The sequence below is a fragment of the Mytilus californianus genome, unplaced genomic scaffold (assembly GCF_021869535.1).
Source record: "Mytilus californianus isolate M0D057914Y unplaced genomic scaffold, xbMytCali1.0.p SCAF_1, whole genome shotgun sequence".
Lineage (NCBI taxonomy): Eukaryota > Metazoa > Mollusca > Bivalvia > Mytilida > Mytilidae > Mytilus > Mytilus californianus.
The window spans coordinates 105,760,637-105,783,455 of NW_026262581.1; the positions used below are offsets into that span (position 1 = coordinate 105,760,637).

The following is a 22,819-nucleotide window of genomic DNA, read 5'->3' on the forward strand; positions in this document are numbered from 1 at the left end:
GATCCTACTTCTCGAACATTTTAGTATCATGGTTAATATATGTGAATGGTACACTGAAGGGGTCGAATAACTATGTAGTAATGTTATACGGTATTATTGTTATCTAACTGTCGAATGCCTTAAGTAACTCCATATAACTGTTTACAGAACTTTATCTAGGGGCCGTACACATCGAACAACTCAGTCCTAGTGTTATATGAACGTTATCTAGGGATCAAACATCTTAGTATAAGTGTTATATGAACGTTATTAAATGATCATACACCTCGAGGAACTAAGTATATCTGTTGTAGAAAAGGGGTCTGCAACCTCGGGCATCATTCTATCAGTGTAATATGAACGTTTTCTGCAGATCATAGACCAAAAGGAACACAGTACCACTGTTGTGTGTGCGTTATCAAAGAGTCATACACCTCGAGGAGGCCAGGATAACTTACATGAACGTTATCTAGGGGTCTTTTAACTCGAATATCTCAATACGACTGTCGATCGTATGAACGCTGTCATGAGGTGAATCACCTCGAAGACTCCGTATCACTGTTATATGATCGTCATCTGAGGTAATACGCCTCAAGACATTCTTTATCAGTCTTATATGGACGTTATCGGGGGATCAATCATCTTCAGGAACACAATATTTCTGTTATATGAACGTTATCTAGAGTCTGGCAACACAAAGGTCTCAGTACCAGTTTTATATGAAGGATGTCTGTGGTTCAAACACCTCGAGAAACACCGTATAACAGGTATAAAAATCTTATCTAGGGGTCAGGCGAGTCGAACATTATAGTGGTGCCAGTGTTATATGAATGTTATGAAGGGTTATGCGTCTATAGGAACTCAGTATCAGTGTTAAAAAGCGTTTTTATCAGCATGTAATATCAGTTTATTTAAAATGGATGTATTGCCCATGTTATAGACCAGAAATTGCATGCCGATATCACCCCGGGTTGATAACCGGTTATCGGTCCGTCGATAATAGCCATGTTATCGATATCAGCCCATCGTCAATTGTAATGTCATCGGTTAAGGAAAGCAACGTTCTTACTAGAAATCTGAAAAAAGTGTATATAAATGAATGAATTCGAATCAAAAACGCTTTGACGTAGTCCGTATGAGACTGCATTTTCATTGAAAATATGTGATAAAAAAAGTACTGACTGCATTAATAGATTAACACATGGCCTTTTTCATATTGCCCTTGTTATCAGCCCAAGACATTGAATTCGGACCCGAGGGCTTTAGTCCGAGGGACGATATCAGTTGGGGGCTGATAACAAGGGCAATATGAAAAAAGCCATATCGTCCCTCGCATCACACCATGACCCATATCAGCCATTGCGCACAGCTCTCGGGCTATATATGGGAGTTTCGAGTTGATACTCTGGTCGGTATGGAAAATTCAATGTTATATTCCATAAATCTAGTGGTGATATTGCTCGACCAACAACTGTGTACCAGTGTTATATGAACGTGACCCAGGGGTCATAGGCCTGTTGGAACTAAATTGTAAGTATTTTTGCTGTTTGAAAGATATCTGGTAAAGTCACACGCCTTGAACAACTGTGTAGCAGTTTAATATATACGTTACCGAGGGGTCATACACCACTTTGAACACAATATAAGTCTTGTATGAACGTTATCTAGGAGTCATACACCTCGAGGAACTCTGTACCTGTGTTATATGAACATTGTCTATCGGACCTTCGGAATACTGATATGGTTTTTATGACATATTTTGTCAGTGCATTGGACCTATATTTGAGCCATAAATTTCATTGCTTTTAAAACAGGGGTCGTTCGAGTCGTCTTACCAAATTTGCTCAACCAATGTATATTTTTTTCCGATTGTGACCGATGTCCTCAGTGTGTAAAATGTCCTCAGTTTGAAAACAAAGTCTCTAATTAACCGTTTGTGCGTGTTGCCCTCAGTGCCACTGTTAGCTGAACGTAACATGTTTATATCTAGGGATCCTACTTCTCGAACATTTTAGTATCATGGTTAATATATGTGAATGGTACACTGAAGGAGTCGAATAACTATGTAGTAATGTTATATTATTGTTATCTAACCGTCGAATGCCTTAAGTAACTCCATATAACTGTTTACAGAACTTTATCTAGGGGCCGTACACATCGAACAACTCAGTCCTAGTGTTATATGAACGTTATCTAGGGATCAAACATCTTAGTGAACGCTATTAAATGATCATACACCTCGAGGAACTAAGTATATCTGTTGTAGAAAAGGGGTCTGCAACCTCGGGCATCATTTTATCAGTGTAATATGAACGTTTTCTGTAGATCATGGACCCAAAGGAACACAGTACCACTGTTGTATGTGCGTTATCAAAGAGTCGTACACCTCGAGGAGGTCAGGATAACTTACATGAACGTTATCTAGGGGTCTTTTAACTCGAATATCTCAGTACGAGTGTCAATCGTATGAACGCTGTCATGAGGTCAATCACCTCGAAGACTCCGTATCACTGTTATATGATCGTCATCTGAGGTAGTACGCCTCAAGACATTCTTTATCTCTCTTATATGGACGTTATCGGGGGATCAATCATCTCCAGGAACACAATATTTCTGTTATATGAACGTTATCTAGAGTCTGGCACCACAAAGGTCTCAGTACCAGTTTTATATGAAGGATGTCTGTGGTTCAAACACCTCAAGAAACACCGTATAACAGGTATAAAAACCTTATCTAGGGGTCAGGCGAGTCGAACATTATAGTGCCATTGTTATATGAATGTTATGAAGGGTTATACGTCAATAGGAACTCAGTATCAGTGTTAAAAAACGTTTTTATCAGCATGTAATATCAGTTTATATTATTAATCGAATATTTTTAAGGATTTGTGATTCGTTAAACTTGATCACTTGTACAGTTGTGTTTACTCAGTTTGCACGCCAATACTGTTGTGTTTAGCTTTTCGTAGGTCAAAAACAGCATATTGCACAGGGCATACAGCATGTAACTAAACATACATTCTAGAAATCCCCAATTTTACATTGTTCATGCAATAGTTGTTTGTTGATTAATAATATAACAATTGTAGCCTTTGGTTGAGGTCAATACGATGTTATATCGACCTCCAGATGCATATCGACCTCGGACTTCGTCCTCAGTCAATATGCTTCTCTTACGTCGATATAACCTCGTATTGACCTCATACAAAGGCTATAATTGTATAATTTAAAATGGATCTATTTCCCATGTTATAGACCAGAAATTGCATGCCGATATCAACCCGGGTTGATAACCGGTTATCGGTCCGTCGATAATACTAGTAGTCACGTTATCGATATCAGCCCATCGTGAATTATAATGTCATCGGTTAAGGAAAGTTCTTACTAGAAATCTGAAAAAAATGTATATAAATGAATGAATTCGAATCAAAATCGCTTTGACGTTGACCGTATGAGACTGCATTTTCATTGAAAACATGTCATAAAAAAGTAATGACTTTGCATTAATAGATTGATACATGGCCTTTTTCATATTGCCCTTGTTATCAGCCCAATACATTGAGTTCGGACCCGAGGGCTTTAGTCCGAGGGACGATATCAGTTGAAGGCTGATAACAAGGGCAATATGAAAAAGGCCATATCGTCCCTCGCATCACACCTTGACCCATATCAGCCCTTGCACACAACTCTCGGGCTATATATGGGAGTCTCGAGTTGATACTCTGGCCGGTATGGAAAATTCAATGTTATAATCCATAAATCTAGTGGTGATATTGCTCGAGCAACTGTGTACCAGTGTTATATGAACGTGACCCAGGGGTCATAGACCTGTTGGAACTAAATTGTAAGTATTTTTGCTGTATGAAAGATATCTGGTAAAGTCACACGCCTTGAACAACTGTGTAGCAGTTTTATATGAACGTCACCGAGGAGTCATACACAATTTTAAACACAATATAAGTCTTGTATGAACGTTATCTAGGGGTCATACACCTCTAGGAACTCTGTACCTGTGTTATATGAACATTGTCTATCAGACCTTCGGAATACTGATATGGTTTTTATGACATATTTTGTCAGTGCATTGGACCTATATTTGAGCCATAAATTTTATTGCTTAAAATGCAGGGGTCGTTCGAGTAGTCTTACCAAATTTGCTCAACCAATGTATCCTTTTTTCCGATTGTGACCGATGTCCTCAGTGTGTAAAATGTCCTCATTTTGAAAAACAGTCTCTATTTACCCGTATGTGACTGTTGCCCTCAGTGCCACTGTTAGCTGAACGTAGCATGTTTATATCTAGGGATCCTACTTCTCGAACATTTTAGTATCATGGTTAATATATGTGAATGGTACACTGAAGGGGTCGAATAACTATGTAGTAATGTTATATTAGTGTTATCTAACCGTCGAATACCTTAAGTAACTCCATATAACTGTTTACAGAACTTTATCTAGGGCCGTACACATCGAACAACTCAGTCCTAGTGTTAGATGAACGTTATCTAGGGATCAAACATCTTAGTATAAGTGTTATATGAGCGTTATTAAATGATCATACACCTCGAGGAACTAAGTATATCTGTTGTAGAAAAGGGGTCTGCAACCTCGGGCATCCTTTTATCAGTGTAATATGAACGTTTTCTGCAGATCATGGACCCAAAGGAACACAGTACCACTGTTGTATGTGCGTTATCAAAGAGTCGTACACCTCGAGGAGGTCATGATAATTTACATGAACGTTATTTAGGGGTCTTTTAACTCGAATATCTCAGTACGAGTGTCGATCGTATGAATGCTGTCATGAGGTCAATCACCTCGAAGACTCCGTATCACTGTTATATGATCGTAATCTGAGGTAGTACGCCTCAAGACATTCTTTATCTCTCTTATATGGACGTTATCGGGGGATCAATCATCTCCAGGAACACAATATTTCTGTTATATGAACGTTATCTAGAGTCTGGCACCACAAAGGTCTCAGTACCAGTTTTATATGAAGGATGTCCGTGGTTCAAACACCTCGAGAAACACCGTATAACAGGTATAAAAACCTTATCTAGGGGTCAGGCAAGTCGAACATTATAGTGCCAGTGTTATATGAATGTTATGAAGGGTTATACGTCATTAGGAACTCAGAATCAGTGTAAAAAAACGTTTTTATCAGCATGTAATATCAGTTTATATTATTAATCGAATATTTTTAAGGATTTGTGATTCGTTAAAACTTGATCACATGTACATTTGTGTTTACTCAGTTTGCACGCCAATACTGTTGTGTTTAGCTTTTCGTAGGTCAAAGACAGCATATTGCACATGGCATACAGCATGTAACTAAAAATACATGCTAGAAATCCCCAATTTTACATTGTTCATGCAATAGTTGTTTGTTGATTAATAATATAACAATTGTAGCCTTTGGTTGAGGTCAATACGATATTATATCGACCTACAGAAGCATATCGACCTCGGAATTCGTCCTCAGTCAATATGCTTCTCTTACGTCGATATAACCTCTTATCGAACTCATACAAAGGCTATAATTGTATAATTCAAAATGGATCTATTGCCATTGTTATAGACCAGAAATCGCATGCCGATATCACACCGGGTTGATAACCGGTTGTCGGTCCGTCGATAATAGCCATGTTATCGATATTAGCCCATCGTCAATTGTAATGTCATCGGTTAAGGAAAGCAACGTTCTTACTAGAAATCTGAAAAAAAGTGTATATAAATGAATGAATTCGAATCAAAAACGCTTTGACGTAGTCCGTATGAGACTGCATTTTCATTGAAAATATGTGATAAAAAAAGTAATGACTGCATTAATAGATTAATATTTGGCTTTTTTCATATTGCCCTTGTTATCAGCCCAAGACATTGAATTCGGACCCGAGGGCTTTAGTCCGAGGGACGATATCAGTCGAGGGCTGATAACAAGGGCAATATGAAAAGGGCCATATCGTCCCTCGCATCACACCATGACCCATATCAGCCCTTGCGCACAGCTCTCGGGCTATATATGGGAGTCTCCAGTTGATACTCTGGCCGGTATGGAAAATTCAATGTTATAATCCATAAATCTAGTGGTGACATTGCTCGAGCAACTGTGTACCAATGTTATATGAACGTGACCCAGGGGTCATAGACCTGTTGGAACTAAATTGTAAGTATTTTTGCTGTATGAAAGATATCTGGTAAAGTCACACGCCTTGAACAACTGTGTAGCAGTTTAATATATACGTTACCGAGGGGTCATACACCACTTTGAACACAATATAAGTCTTGTATGAACGTTATCTAGGAGTCATACACCTCTAGGAACTCTGTACCTGTGTTATATGAACATTGTCTATCGGACCTTCGGAATACTGATATGGTTTTTATGACATATTTTGTCAGTGCATTGGACCTATATTTGAGCAATAAATTTCATTGCTTAAAAAGCAGGGGTCGTTCAAGTCGTCTAACCAAATTTTCTCAACCAATGTATATTTTTTTCCGATTGTGACCGATGTCCTCAGTGTGTAAAATGTCCTCAGTTTGAAAAAAAATCTCCAATTAACCGTATGTGCGTGTTGCCCTCAGTGCCACTGTTAGCTGAACGTACCATGTTTATATCTAGGGATCCTACTTCTCGAACATTTTAGTATCATGGTTAATATATGTGAATGGTACACTAAAGGGGTCGAATAACTATGTAGTAATGTTATATTATTGTTATCTAACCGTAGAATGCCTTAAGTAACTCCATATAACTGTTTACAGAACTTTATCTAGGGCCCGTACACATCGAACAACTCAGTCCTAGTGTTATATGAACGTTATCTAGGGATCAAACATCTAAGTATAAGTGTTATACGAACGTTATTAAATGATCATACACCTCGAGGAACTAAGTATATCTGTTGTAGAAAAGGGGTCTGCAACCTCGGGCATCATTCTATCAGTGTAATATGAACGTTTTCTGCAGATCATAGACCCAAAGGAACACAGTACCACTGTTGTATATGCGTCATCAAAGAGTCATACACCTCGAGGAGGTCAGGGTCACTTTCATGAACGTCATGTAGGGTCTTTTAACTCGAATATCTCAGTACGAGTGTCGATCGTATGAACGCTGTCATGAGGTCAATCACCTCGAAGACTCCGTATCACTGTTTTATGATCGTCATTTGAGGTAATACGCCTCAAGACATTCTTTATCTGTCTTATATGGACGTTATCGGAGAATCAATCATCTTTAGGAACACAATATTTTTGTTATATGAACGTTATCTAGAGTCTGGCACCACAAAGGTCTCAGTACCAGTTTTATATGAAGGATGTCTGTGGTTCAAACACCTCGAGAAACACCGTATAACAGGTATAAAAACCTTATCTAGGGGTCAGGTGAGTCGAACATTATAGTGCCAGTGTTATATGAATGTTATGAAGGGTTATACGTCTATAGGAACTCAGTATCAGTGTTAAAAAACGTTTTTATCAGCATGTTATATCAGTTTATTTAAAATGGATGTATTGCCCATGTTATAGACCAGAAATTGCATGCCGATATCACCCCGGGTTGATAACCGGTTATCGGTCCGTCGATAATAGCCACGTTATCGATATCAGCCCATCGTCAACTGTAATGTCATCGGTTAAGGAAAGCAACGTTCTTACTAGAAATCTGAAAAAAGTATATATAAATGAATGAATTCGAATCAAAAACGCTTTGACGTAGTCCGTATGAGACTGCATTTTCATTGAAAATATGTGATAAAAAAGTAATGACTGCATTAATAGATTAATACATGGCCTTTTTCATATTGCCCTTGTTATCAGCCCAAGACATTGAATTCGGACCCGAGGGCTTTAGTCCGAGGGACGATATCAGTTGAGGGCTGATAACAAGGGCAATATGAAAAAGGCCATATCGTCCCTCGCATCACACCATGACCCATATCAGCCCTTGCGCACAGCTCTCGGGCTATATATGGGAGTCTCGGGTTGATACTCTGGCCGGTATGGAAAATTCAATGTTATAATCCATAAATCTAGTGGTGACATTGCTCGAGCAACTGTGTACCAGTGTTATATGAACGTGACCCAGGGGTCATAGACCTGTTGGAACTAAATTGTAAGTGTTTTTGCTGTATGAAAGATATCTGGTAAAGTCACACGCCTTGAACAACTGTGTAGCAGTTTAATATATACGTAACCGAGGGGTCATACACCACTTTGAACACAATATAAGTCTTGTATGAACGTTATCTAGGAGTCATACACCTCGAGGAAATCTGTACCTGTGTTATATGAACAGTGTCTATCGGACCTTCGGAATACTGATATGGTTTTTATGACATATTTTGTCAGTGCATTGGACCTATATTTGAGCCATAAATTTCATTGCTTAAAAAGCAGGGGTCGTTCAAGTCGTCTAACCAAATTTGCTCAACCAATGTATATTTTTTTCCGATTGTGACCGATGTCCTCAGTGTGTAAAATGTCCTCAGTTTGAAAAAAAAAGTCTCCAATTAACCGTATGTGCGTGTTGCCCTCAGTGCCACTGTTAGCTGAACGTAACATGTTTATATCTAGGGATCCTACTTCTCGAACATTTTAGTATCATGGTTAATATATGTGAATGGTACACTGAAGGGGTCGAATAACTATGTAGTAATGTTATAATATTGTTATCTAACCGTAGAATGCCTTAAGTAACTCCATATAACTGTTTACAGAACTTTATCTAGGGCCCGTACACATCGAACAACTCAGTCCTAGTGTTATATGAACGTTATCTAGGGATCAAACATCTTAGTATAAGTGTTATACGAACGTTATTAAATGATCATACACCTCGAGGAACTAAGTATATATGTTGTAGAAAAGGGGTCTGCAACCTCGGGCATCATTCTATCAGTGTAATATGAACGTTTTCTGCAGATCATAGACCCAAAGGAACACAGTACCACTGTTGTATGTGCGTTATCAAAGAGTCATACACCTCGAGGAGGTCAGGGTCACGTTCATGAACGTCATGTAGGGGTCTTTTAACTCGAATATCTCAGTACGAGTGTCGATCGTATGAACGCTGTCATGAGGTCAATCACCTCGAAGACTCCGTATCACTGTTATATGATCGTCATCTGAGGTAATACGCCTCAAGACATTCTTTATCTGTCTTATATGGACGTTATCGGGGGATCAATCATCTTTAGGAACACAATATTTCTGTTATATGAACGTTATCTAGAGTGTGGCACCACAAAGGTCTCAGTACCAGTTTTATATGAAGGATGTCTGTGGTTCAAACACCTCGAGAAACACCGTATAACAGGTATAAAAACCTTATCTAGGGGTCAGGTGAGTCGAACATTATAGTGCCAGTGTTATATGAATGTTATGAAGGGTTATACGTCTATAGGAACTCAGTATCAGTGTTAAAAAACGTTTTTATCAGCATGTTATATCAGTTTATTTAAAATGGATGTATTGCCCATGTTATAGACCAGAAATTGCATGCCGATATCACCCCGGGTTGATAACCGGTTATCGGTCCGTCGATAATAGCCACGTTATCGATATCAGCCCATCGTCAATTGTAATGTCGTCGGTTAAGGAAAGCAACGTTCTTACTAGAAATCTGAAAAAAGTATATAAATGAATGAATTCGAATCAAAAACGCTTTGACGTAGTCCGTATGAGACTGCATTTTCATTGAAAATATTTGAAAAAAATGTAATGACTTTGCATTAATACGTTAATACATGGCCTTTTTCATATTGCCCTTGTTACCAGCCCAAGACATTGAATTCGGTCCCGAGGGACGATATCAGTTGAGGGCTGATAACAAGTGCAATATGAAAAAGGCCATATCGTGCCTCGCATCACACCTTGACCCATATCAGCCCTTGCGCACAGATCTCGGGCTATATATGGGAGTCTCGAGTTGATACTCTGTCGGTATGGAAAATTCAATGTTATAATCCATAAATCAAGTGGTGATATTGCTCGAGCAACTGTGTACCAGTGTTATATGAACGTGACCCAGGGGTCATAGACCTGTTGGAACTAAATTGTAAGTATTTTTGCTGTTTGAAACATATATACATGGCCTTTTTCATATTGGCCTTGTTATCAGCCCAAGACATTGAATTCGGAACCGAGGGCTTTAGTCCGAGGGACGATATCAGTTGAGGGCTGATAACAAGGGCAAAATGAAAAAGACCATATCGTCCCTCGCATCACACCTTGACCCATATCAGCCCTCGCGCACAGCTCTCGGGCTATATATAGGAGTCTCGAGTTGATACTCTGTCGGTATGGAAAATTCAATGTTATAATCCATAAATCAAGTGGTGATATTGCTCGAGCAACTGTGTACCAGTGTTATATGAACGTGACCCAGGGGTCATAGACCTGTTGGAACTAAATTGTTAGTATTTCTGCTATATGAATGCTATCTGGTAAAGTCACACGCCTTGAACAACTGTGTACCAGTTTAATATGAACGTTACCGAAGGGTCATACACTGTTGGAAGTAATGCATAAACATAACGTTATCGCTGCCGCTATTCATTGTAACGTCACCTAAGTGTGACGTATTGATATTAGAGTTTGAATAGAGATCCATACATGCTAGACGCCTTTGTTATTGTTAGCCATATAGTTGCCCGATTTAACCACTTAACGATATACACAACGTTAAACACAATATAAGTCTTGTATGAACGTTATCAAGTTATATGAACTTTGTATCTTCAAAACTATTTCTCATGCTTGCATGACCATAAAAAAAGTCTTCTTTTTTTTAATATTTCACTTGTCAGAATAATTAAAAATTTGAAATGTTTCCCGCCTTGGCTATCCTACAGGATTATCATGAAAGACTATTTCCCATTAAAAATGTCGCATAGGATTATTTTTTCTCCTAAGGGATTTAATTTGTCCTATGGGATTTCTTTTCTCCTATAGGATTTTGTTTTCTCCCATAGGATTTTCTTCTCTCCCTTAGGATTAATTTTGTCCCGTAGGATTTTTTTTCTTTCTCCCTTATGATAAATTTTGTCCTGTAGGAGTTTTTTCTATTGGATACATGTACATTTTGTCCTGTAGGACAGTTTTATCAGGTTTGCTGTTTTTTTACACAATATATTTATGGTGTTGTTTGTATAGTGTTTCCATATTTGATTAAAAATAAAACCTCAAAATAATACATCATGCACTTCAAACATTCCAATACTTTTATGCTCGTCAATGCGAATAGTCTGCGTGGTCCAGAACATGGAGTATCAAACATCAATAGGAAAGGTATATTTAGACCTTGCGACAATAAAAACTTTTTACATCGGATGTGACCTTGAGAGGTCATACCGGTGTTATGTTGCCGCAGAAATTCTGCACACGTCCCTTGCGCTTTTGACTGATAACCGAACGTATTTCGTATAAATACGCGGATATTATCGAGTGCAAAATAACATTCCTTATCGCTTGTTATAAATTCATTTCTTCAATGAATACCCATGAAAATAATTTTTAAGAACATAAATAAATAATATGAAAATGTTTTGTCGTGAGAAACATATATATATAAGTAAAACAATCAATAATATCTATGCACACGTACCGAAAAATTGTGTTTGCGGATGAATATCTCGAAAACGCATTCCAACAAGAGCGGGCTTTGAAAGAAATTGAGAGGCGAACCCTGTCTGGCAGGTATCATATTACCGCCTGTCATTTATTCATCATCCAACATAACTTGCGGTCATCCGATGTTCAGTACTTCAGTACTTTGATTTAACTTGTATTGTTGGCTTACAGTCTCATAGATCTATATAATTCAAAACCAGAGTTGTAAACTTTACCTCAGAATATGCAAAAGGATCAATGATTAATTGTCCTTCTTAAATAGAACAAGAGTGCACACGCTGAAATGTCTCGCCTGCCTTACTAACCATGATTGGTTTTATGTTGATAGTCCTAAAGATAAAGTTTTACTACAAGAATCACATAAACTTAAAATTATCAATGATCCATGAAAATGAGGTCAAGGTCATATAGACCAAGCCAGACAGACATGTACCCCTTACAATCATTCCATTCATCAAATATAGTTGACCTTATTGCTTATAGTATCTAAGAAGCAGACTTAAACAGGAAAACTTAACTCTGACCAATGAACCATGAAAATGAGGTCAAGGTCAGATGAACCCTGCCAGACAGACATGTACACCTTAAAATCATTCCATACACCAAACATAGTTGACCTATGGCTTATAGTATTAGAAAAAAACAGACCAAAACACAAAAACTTAACACTGACCAATGAACCATGAAAATGAGGTCAAGGACAAATGACACCTGCCAGACAGACATGTACAACTTACAATCATTCCATACACCAAATATAGTTGACCTATTGCTTATAGTATTAGAAAAACATACCAAAACACAAAAACTTAACACTGACCAATGAACCATGAAAATGAGGTCAAGGTCAAATGACACCTCCCAGACAGACATGTACACCTTACAATCATTCCATACACCAAATATAGATGACCTACTGCTTATAGTATTAGAAAAACAGACCAAAAACACAAAAACTTAACATAGACCAATGAAATGTAAAAATGAGGTCAAGGTCAGATGAAACCTGCCAGACTGACATGTACCCCTTACAATCATTCCATACACCACATTTCCTTTCTCTATTGGTACTGTACACGTATACCTAACAACAAAATTATTTTCATTTACCTGTGTTTAAAGTTATTGCAAATGGATGGTATTTTTGTTCGAGCATATTGTTTTTCTTTACTTGTTTAACATTTCTTACCGATATAACATGTTACTTTTATTATTCTTCCCTTAATTTATTTTGAATCAAAATTATTTATTTTCTAAAAATATTTCCTTTCTCTATTGGTACTGTACACGTATACCTAACAACAAAATTATTTTCATTTACCTGTGTTTAAAGTTATTGCAAATGGATGGTATTTTTGTTCGAGCATATTGTTTTTCTTTAATTGTTAAACATTTCTTACCGATATAACATGTTACTTTTATTATTCTTCCCTTAGTTTATTTATTTTGTATTTACATTGTGTCATAGGTCAAATTTATTTGTTCAGTGTATGTTCAATGGTGTTAATATGTCCTTTGATTGAGTTAAGCTATTTCAGTTGATATTTTATAGTGTGTCTTTCTATGTTGTGATGTTACACTATTGTTTCAGAAAAAGGGTGAAGGTTTGGTACCATTAAAACGTTTAAACCCGCTGCATTTGTTTGCACCTGTCCTAAGTCAGGAATCTGATGTTCAGTAGTTGTCGTTTGTTGATGTGGTTCATAAGTGTTTCTCGTTTCTCGTTTTTTATATAGATTAGACCGTTGGTTTTCCCGTTTGAATGGTTTTACACTAGTAATTTTTTGGGGCCCTTTATAGCTTACTGTTCGGTGTGAGCCAAGGCTCCGTGTTGAAGACCGTACTGTGACCTATAATGGTTTACTTTTATAAATTTTGACTTGGATGGAGAGTTGTCTCATTGGCACTCATACCACATCTGACCTACTGCTTATAGTATCTGAGAAACGGACCTTATCACGTAACTTTAACCTTTATCACTGATCCAGGAAATGAGGGTGAGGTCAGGTGAACCCTGTCTGACGGACATGTAGACGTTGCAAGGAACCCATATACCAAATATAGTTATCCTATTACTCATAATAAGTGAGAAATTCACATAACAAAAAAACTATAATTTTTTTTCAAGCAGTCGCTGAACCATGAAAATGAGGTCAAGGACAATGGACATAAGACTGACAGAAACTTCGTAACATAAGGTATCTGCATACAAAGTATGAAGCATCCAGGTCTTCTACCTTCTGAAATATAAAGCTTTATAGAAATAGTTTACGCCACCGCCGCTGCCACCGGATAGTAATACCCGTCTCACTCTGCGACTTTCGTCACAGGCAAGACAATAAAAACAAAACAACTCAACAAAACAAATGTCTTAATGATTTTTACCTTTCAAATAAATGTTTTACCACAAAGAAGCAATTTAACAATGTTTAAAAATACCAAGAAACAGATACTGTAAATCATTTTCATTTACACTTACTAGTTAAGCTTGAAATGACAAAAAAATCAATTCGAAGAGACTGCACCAGTATTTATGTGGTCAATAGATTACGCTTTGTATCTAATAAATTGTTGACGCAGTGGTATATTTCGTCTTTATTCAATTTTGATAGTATGATGCAATTGTTTGAAATTAAAATTGTGCAAAACAATAAAAGTCAATGAACCATAACTGAAGGTGCAGGGACAAATAACCATCTTGGAAATGAGAAATGCCAATACTAATACAATTGCATACCAAATTTCACAAAGTGTTTCCCTTCCTTAAAACTGACCTAAACACAAACTTTAACATGTAGACTATGCAAAAGTTTCAAAACCAAAAGACCATGACTGAGGGGGCAGGGACTAACAATATCCATGGAAATGAGATGTGCCAATGTCAATACAGCTGCATACTAAATATCATTGACCTGCCACCAGTGGTGCCCCTTTAACTAACCTAATCACAAACTAGTACATTGTTGACGCCGACACTGCCAGAAAAAAAATCATGTTTAAGTCTGGCGTTTTCTACTTTGTCCAGCCAGGACAAAACCTGTTTGTATCATTGAATAGGTTCAAAGGGTGCTGCTCAGGAGAGTCTTGAAGTTGGATGTGCACATATTAGCTCATTTTGAAGACCAAATACATGTGAAGCTGGGAACACTGATGATAGTGCAATTACTTTTATGTGTAGTTGTTTCGTAATATTTCATGAAAATGTTTTCTACCCAACATTCTTTCTTATCCAATAGCAAGGACCACATTTCTCATGAAATAAATGGCAATTTATTACTTTGACAATCCAAATAAACATCTAGAATATTCAAACTATTTCTCATGCTTGCATGACCATCAAAAAAGTCTTCTTTTTTTTTAATATTTCACTTGTCAGAATAATTAAAAATTTGAAATGTTTCCCGCCTTGGCCTTTGATTCTGGTACTTTGACCATTAAATGATTACATTTAGAAACCTTACAAATATTTCACACATTCTCTTTTTTTCTTGAATAATACATTAACTACAGTGTAATGAGGTTTCTTGGCCTTGAATTGAAAATGAAGGACCAGTAAGTTGATGAAAGGACAACCCAGAACCTTTTACAAACAAAATTATAAATTAAAACCTCTACTATTGTATTAAGACAAACAAATTAAAAAAAAAGACAATTATTTCTGACATAAAATATTTATTTTGTATTTACAAAAGAACTATGGAAAATTGATACATCAACACATTTCTTTCCAAATGAAAGTTGTTATTTTACACTGGTGAATTCTATCTAAGATATACATCTTTTTCATTAAATGTCAATACTTCAAAGCATAAAGCCTGACTAATAAAAAAAATACGAGTAAAAAAAGTAAGTTCTATTGTCTAATAATCATACATGCATACATTTGAATTTTAAGGCTAAGTAAAGCTTTCTATTTCTCATCTTGTACAAAAGAGAAGGTTCAATAAAGCCCCAATATGACCCCTACTACTACCTATAATTACAAATTATTATTGAATGGCCTTTATTACAATGCATCATAGTTAAAACAATGAATAGATAGGAGAAATGCTGTTTTTTTTATCTATTAATTTATCGGCATTTTTTTCATGAAATAAAAATAAGTATAACTTTCATTTCCTACCAATTAAAACAGGCTAATTTCAATAGGTTTTTATGCATCATCTTCAAAAGCTTTTCAGCTGAAATAATTTACTTCAAATTGGGACATAATAGGGCACTTACCACATCTACTCCTTTCAGAATAGAAATAGCAATTTCACCATTTTTAAAATAATCACAGAATGAATTTGTCAAAACACTGACTGAAGCAATTAAAATATTATTTACAAATATTTTGTTTTATATTTACATTTATACAATTGTGAACATTATATATATTGCACTGCTATACATAAACACTTAGTTTTCAAAATAATCATGATTTTTGTGTGTGTTAAAGTTAAAAACAGAATTCCATGCAACAGAGGCAAACTATAGTACATCAATGCAGATGATATTTTGCTTCATACAGACATCTGCTAAAACCCTCAATTCATAAGGAAGTCAAGACATAGAAGTGGTGTCAGTATGTCTTCCTTCCATGTTTAATTGGAATGTCTAATAACACCATAACATATCCATTACAACAATAAGCCAAACTAAGTATCAGCTTCAAAGCTTTTAAAACTTTATATCCATTGGGCCAAAAATAAAATTTAAATTGTTTGATGTTGCCTACCTACCCCGAAAAATTTTATGACACAAACTGTTTCCAATTTTTTTTTAAAAGATTTTTTCCTGCTTTAACGTCGTTTTCTTGTCTAAAACATGTAACAAAGAATTTTTAAAGGGTGGCCTTGCATTCAATCAATTCAGATTTTAAATTTAGAAATGCCTTTTCACCTTTGTGTCAAATTATACATTCATACCATTTCAACAACATTAGTTTCTAAGATATTGGCCAAGATAAAACGGTTTAAAATGATACATTACTAACATGTTCATTGATATATATATTCCATTTTGCTTTAAAAAATAAACTCATGAAGTAAAATTTGATAAAGTCACTACAGTTTTAACTCAAATCATTGTGACTTCTATATTGCAGAGCTGTCTTTACAAAAGGGCAGCAGTAGAATGATTTATTACTACAGATATTTCTAAAGTCACTCAAGAACAACACTTTGTGATAGTGACTGAAATTTTGCTGTATAGCAACTTAATAAGAGAGTGAAATATTATACATAGCTACAAGTTTCTGGGCATTAAACTTGACACAAAACATGCTGTAGTCATTTCATTAATAGCAACACAAATTTGGCAGCACAGTGCTCATTAGAAGATGGTTTATCTATCAAATGTTCCTATGAGGTTCATTACAGACAAAATATAAAAAGTACAATTCAGTAATAAAAATCAGTTTTGAGGTCTTAAACCCGTGGTCGATGTGTGACAATCCTGACATTGGTGTTCCTATTAAATGTCTGTATGTGGTTGTCAATTGCCGCCAACATATAATCCTCCATAGCTGGTTGTGGATGTTGTGGTTTCTTGTATCTTCCCATATTTTGTGGCAAGGGAGTCTTTAGCGCAGGTTGTCTTCTCTTCTCCAAGGCTGATAAGTAGTTGATCCACCAAAGTTCATCTTCTCTATTTAGTTTACCATTCTTTACCCATTTTGGTAGATCTGTTCTCATCAACAGAATGATACCACTAATTTTTTCCATATTCGGTTCTACCAACCATGAGGAAAGTCAGCTTGATCTGTCAAAAAAAAACATAAATAGATATAGATTTGAAATAAGTAACTAATGCTTCAATTCCAATTCTCATATAGTTCAAATAAAATTACATAGATGCCAACCCTTTTTTGGTGCAGGATAATAACAGAAAATCAAGTCTCAATATGATCACCACCATATCTAGTGGGGACTGTTCTGTTCAACACAAATAATTAACAGAACAAAAACAAGCAAAATATGGACTATAGCACGTTATGGTCTATGGTCGGGAAATAATTCCAATTACTGAAAATCGTAATTTTTGGCATCTATACATTTTACTGACAATTTACAAACTTGACAAGCTGCTCAAGGCAGTGTCACTGATCAAATGATCAAGTTGAACTCTTAATCTGTGTTTTTAAATGAACTTTAGAATTTCAGTACATTTTAAGCAATTGAATCAATTGTGATTTTTAGATTCTGTGACATCTGACCTACTATAAGGTCATACGACTAGCACTTTTGCTTTGTTATGTGAAACATTTTCTCTTTTGATGATATAATTTTATAGGAAATTTTGTGAAATTTTGTAATGACAAACATATACATGATATAGTGATAAAGTGTTTAAATTTGCAATAAACGAATATTGGAACTAAAAATGTTTTGCATGCTGTAATGTCTTAATTTAACAGTAACTGGAAGTAAGGATAACAAAAAATCATACATGTATGCAAAAGAACTTCTATAATAATATTCAAATACCAAATTTTGTTACCATGGTTAGTCCATCTATCAGTAAAAAAATGCAAAAGAATAAAATAAATAATTACCTTTTTTACAATTTCCATTTTCACCAATATTGCTAGGAACATTATCACAAATTTATTTTTGTTGTCATCAGTTTGAATATAAAGTGTAGGAGGTAAACCACCATTTTCCTAAAAGAAAAAAAGTGAAACAGCTATACATATTATATATTCATGATATCTTTACAATAAAAAGTTTTCCAATCCTTTAATACTGAACAAGACATATTACCTAGCATATAAAGTACATGCCAAAGTTAAAGTAACACAGCTGAATTTTAAGAAAAGATGTATTTTCAACAATGTTAATTTATGGTGAAACTGCATGAATAAATTGTTTCATTTCACCTCTTATCATGAGATAGGCAATTTGTTCTCCACTTTTTCAGTGAATTTATCATATTTCTTCGAAAAAAAATAGATCAAAGACTAAAATGACCGGGTTGCACACATTGTTTCTTAAACAATGGAGAATGGTCTATGGGTATCTGGGTTGAAAACTGTAGGAGTTGATTACACAAAAACTTGTACCCTCTTTCATAAATTTTGCTGAAAAATGACTAAGTTTCCAAGTCTGGAAAAATGAGAAAAAATTCCTCAAACAATTCCATAATAGCAGGTGCACAACTTTCACATATGTGCAATCTTCCTGTGAAGTTTCAGGGATCTGGGTTGAAAACTATAGGTGGAGTTGATTACACAAATTAGGTACCCACTTTTCCCTGCCCGCCTGCCTGCCCATCATCACCATACTATAATCCGGTTTCCCGGCCAACAATTTTGCTTATATTTCCATAATATTTTACTTAATTTTTGGTATAAAGAAAACCATTAAATACCACAGAAAATAAAAATGCAATTGAAATTTATAGACTATATTATTAATAATGTTCATGCATATAGATGTTCATGCATCTAGATATATATATAATTCAGAAATGTGAATGTGAAAATAATCCTCCATCAAATGAGATTTACATAGTGTTCAAGTGCAAAAGTAAACAAAATAGACTTTCAGAATTGACACAAGCATGCTGTTGGTTTTCTTTTTTGAATTTGTTTTCCATTTTGTCATCACATGGCATTTTAGCTAAGTATAGGGTATGGGTTTTGCTCACTGCAGAAGGCCATACTTTGACCTGCAATAGTCAACATCATTGTCCGTTAGTCTTTATGCATAATTGTTTCATTGGCAATCATACCTATCCTTATTTTTATATGAAATATATAGCAACATTACACCCACCACATCTGTCAATGACTTTTAAGTATTGATTTTGAGAAAAGCCTACAAAGCAGGGTTAAGAACAATACTATAATTGTATTCATAAAAGAAAAGCAATTATAGGCCTATCCTCTTATGATGTTTATCATAGTCATGAAAATGAAGCCACCAAAATTTCATACTGATTTCCATACTTGTTGCAAACTTGGCACCACACAGTCCAATAATGAAAAGTTCATATAAGTTTATAACTGTTAGTGATATCGATGTATCTAACTTTAAGGGTTTTAAAGCAACCTTGTCAAATTATTATTTCCAATTTAATATGATATGCTAGATTGGACTCATCTGTTATTTTTCATGACTTTATCATGTGAACTCTTTGGATAGTTGTCTCATTGGCAATCATACCACATCTCTTAATTTTTATATTGTAGATGGTTCTTTGATGTTTAAAATTAATGGACTAAAAGTGGCTTCCATACACTTTGACTTTCTTGTAGATACATAAATTGTAAAGTTAATAAAAATGTGTTTTTCTCCTGCATGTGAACTTTAGTCAATTGTTTCACTTTGAACTTGATAATTAATACTTACTTTTGTTACATCGCCTAACACAGACATCAAACAATTCAAGGTGATATTACAATCAGAGGAAAACTGATCTGTCCATGTAAATGTGTATGCCTTATTTAATCCGTGACATAAAACACCTGTGACATGGTGGTGCATTTTTTCAAGTGTTGTTTCATTCTGAAAAAAAATTTGTTGAAAAACATGTGCTCATAACTCAAACCAGAATGCACTCACAATTCAAAATATTGGCAAACAGGAAGTAGTTATCTGACATATCTGAAAGGTGCACACTTAACAACTCATCTCTGTTGAGCTGCTGACCAAATAAAAAGTCATTGTGTTCAGTAGTTTCTGAGAAAAATGTGACAAAAAAGGTTAAGTTCATTCAAATATTGAAAAATTCAAAGTATTAGCAAACAGGAAGTAGGTATCTGACAGATCTTCAGATGCTTCACATATCACAAGTCATCACTGTCAAGCTGCTGACCAAATATGAAGTCATTCTGTTTAGTAGTTTCTAGAAAAGTTTAACGAAATATTTGTTGTACAAACAGATAGACAAGGTGATACCAATATAGCCCCCCCTTCTAGAATGGTATAATATTTGTCTCATACAAAATGCCTAAAAGAAAATAAATACTGCTAGAAGTTTTTTTCCTGTCAGAATGTTTATTTTAGCTACACATCCAGTTAGTTCATATGATTGCTGCTTCGCCTTAAGTTAATCAATCATTTAATAACAAGTAAATATAGTACTAAATAAAATGTCAACACAGAGATAGGTTTCCCATGTGTGACCTTATCACAAATTCTAACATTTGCCTGACATTCGTAGCAAAATTAAAAGAGACCATTCGAATGATATACCAAATATTTGTAAAAGTGATTTTATAAAGTACAAATATGATTAATCTAACACTGTCAACCCGTTTTCAATATTGAAATTGATTATTGCAGTGAAATATCATGTTCTTTTCAGAAATTTACATAAAAGTAACTACCATGAAATGTATTATGTAAGAAGTATGTAGTGATGTATCATCCCAGTGGTCAGACCAGATAACCTAAATCTAGTTGTATAGACATAATGGACTCTGCAATTTTATACACACTTCCAAAATAAACTCACCTTAAAATGTAACGTAAATCTTGGCAGATTTGTTTTGGACTGATCCATATTGTCACTGATAACAGATGTATACATGCTTGGATGTTCTTTGGATTTCTTGATGTGTTAAAAATATTTTTCTCTGCAGAGACTGAAAAAAAAATCAAAATATATACAATATACACACAAATGGCAGAATTTCACTGATGCACCACTATCAATACACCCCAAAACTCAAACGGGTTTTAAAGTTAAGAGAAAAAAAATGTATCTAAAAAAAATAAATACGCACATGGATGCACGATTAAGTTGCGCTAATTCTATGACCATGACTTCCTTATACCCAACACACCTTCTAGAAGTGGTGATTAATCATGCCAGGTTTCATTACCCAACATCAAGGTGTAGTGCAAAAATCAGTAAAGACCCATCGAAACAACATCTGATACACAAATTTAATAATACTTTTAGATATTTGGATGATATTTTGGCTCTCAATAATGACGACTTCAGTATGTATACTACAGAAATTTATCCTGTTGAACTTACTTTAAATAAAGCTAATACTAACAATGACCACTGCCGTTTCCTCTATCTTGATATCTATATCATTAACGGAAAGCTTAATACTAAAATATATGATAAAAGAAATGATTTTTCATCTCCTATCGTTAATTATCCATTTTTAGATGGTGACGTCCCCTTGTCACCATCTTACGGTGTTTATATATCTCAACTTGTACGATTCGCTCGTGTATGTAACAATGTTTTAGATTTTAAGGAGAGAAATTTATGTATTACTGAAAAATTATTACACCAGGGTTTTCAATATCACAAACTAGTCAAAACATTTACTAAATTTTATCATCGGTATAAGGACATCATTCGTAAATATAGCTCAACATGCAGACTTCTTATACGTTCAGGTATTTCACATCCAATTTTTTATGGAAATATTCTTTATAAAGCACAAAAAATGTCAGTATTCACCTCTAAAACTAACACAAGAGTGCACACACTGAAATGTCTCGCCTTCTTTACTTATCATTGATATTATGTTGATAGTCCTAAATATAAAGCTTTATTACAACTGTCACATAAACTTTTTATTAACCAAGTTAACTAAACATTGACCAATGAACCATGAAAATGAGGTCAAGGTCAGATGAACCATGCTAGGCAGGCATGTACAGCTAACAATTCTTCCATACAACAAATATAGTTGACCTATTGCTTTTAGTTTAAGAAAAACAGACCAAAACACAAAAACTTAACACTGAGCAATGAACCTTGAAAAAGAGGTCAAGGTAAAAAAAAAACTGTGTGACTGACAAATAGATCATAAAATATTTCCATACACCAAATATAGTTGAACTATTGCATATAGTATTAGAAAAAAAGACCAAAACTCAAAAACTTAACTTTGACCACTGAACCATGAAAATGAGGTCAAGGTCAGATGACACCTGCCCGCTAGACATGTACACCTTACAATCATTCCATACACCAACTATAGTAGGCCTATTGCATACAGTATAAGAAAAACAGACCAAAACACAAAAACTTAACTATAACCACTGAACCATGAAAATGAGGTCAAGGTCAGATGACACCTGCCAGTTGGACATGTACACCTTACAGTCCTTCCATACACCGAATATACTAGACCTATTGCTTATAGTATATGAGATATGGACTTGACCACCAAAACTTAACCTTGTTCACTGATCCATGAAATGAGGTTGAGGTCAAGTGAAAACTGTCTGAAGGGCAT

The 22,819-nt window shown here is 35.2% G+C and overlaps 1 long non-coding RNA gene across 7 annotated transcripts in view; it reads right to left on the reverse strand.

Moving 5' to 3' along the window:
• Nucleotides 1–15,277: 15,277 nt before the first annotated feature.
• LOC127728984 (uncharacterized) overlaps nt 15,278–22,819 on the reverse strand; it is a 31,028-nt gene continuing 23,486 nt past the window's right edge. For all 7 annotated transcript variants that reach the window (XR_007994411.1, XR_007994415.1, XR_007994414.1 and 4 more), the window contains 4 exons: nt 21,067–21,196; nt 19,959–20,114; nt 18,161–18,268; nt 15,278–17,367 (listed from right to left, as the gene is read on the reverse strand). This is a non-coding gene — a long non-coding RNA (uncharacterized LOC127728984). The remainder of the gene's footprint in view (nt 17,368–18,160; nt 18,269–19,958; nt 20,115–21,066; nt 21,197–22,819) is intronic.